An 817-nucleotide genomic window follows, 5' to 3' on the forward strand; every position below is an offset into this window, starting at 1 on the left:
GATGGAGGATCTCCGTTTGCGTTCAATTTGTACCATAGACTAATAGAGTTTCGCATGCCTGGCGTATATTGTCTTATTTATTTGTGTCCCTTACATTTAAATATCTATAAATGGCTTCTTCTTTCTGTATTTATAAGCTAATTATATTTTCCCAAAATCTTATATAATTTCTAATTGAAAAATAACATGAGCTAATCAAAATATTTATTTTATTGATACGCCTTTTTGTGTCAGTGTGTTATCTTCATATGTCTCAAGAACATCTGCTAAATGTTCATTGTCTCTAGGTTTCTTAAACTGTCTTCTCTTTTGAGAGGCCTTTTTCCTTTTCGGTGCTATCGGTTTTCTAGGTCCATGGTCTTGCATTGACTTAATACCCTGTTTTTCTAAGTATTCTTCTATTTTTGCGTCATCCATCGCATCTACAGCAGTAGCACGCCATAATTTAACGAATTCTTCATCCACCTTAAAAGAAATTGAATTTGTATTTTTAATTATTTAAAATCCACTTATTGTAAAAAAAATATTGAAACTAAAAAGAACTTACATCTAATTTGGCTGTTTTATCATTATAGAATAATATTTTCTTTTTATCTGTGGGCCTAGTGATGTACAGGATTTCATGAGCTAAATGTTTAAGAGCTCTTTCACAATGTGGCAAAGACTCCTGTACATCTTCCAATAAAATCCCTCCTAATCCCTTTAAGTCATGTTGTTTTAATAACCTGTAAAATAATAATACAAATTTAAATTGTTTTAAAATATGCAATATATTTTTTAATCATAATTTTGTACCTAAGCAATGACTTTTTATCCT

The 817-nt window shown here is 29.7% G+C and overlaps 1 pseudogene; it reads right to left on the reverse strand.

The window, feature by feature from the left end:
* Nucleotides 1-187: 187 nt before the first annotated feature.
* LOC106121488 (general transcription factor IIE subunit 2 pseudogene) lies at nt 188-812 on the reverse strand (annotated as a pseudogene).
* Nucleotides 813-817: the final 5 nt, after the last annotated feature.

This window comes from Papilio xuthus, unplaced genomic scaffold (genome assembly GCF_000836235.2).
Source record: "Papilio xuthus unplaced genomic scaffold, Pxut_1.1 DF829091.1, whole genome shotgun sequence".
Lineage (NCBI taxonomy): Eukaryota > Metazoa > Arthropoda > Insecta > Lepidoptera > Papilionidae > Papilio > Papilio xuthus.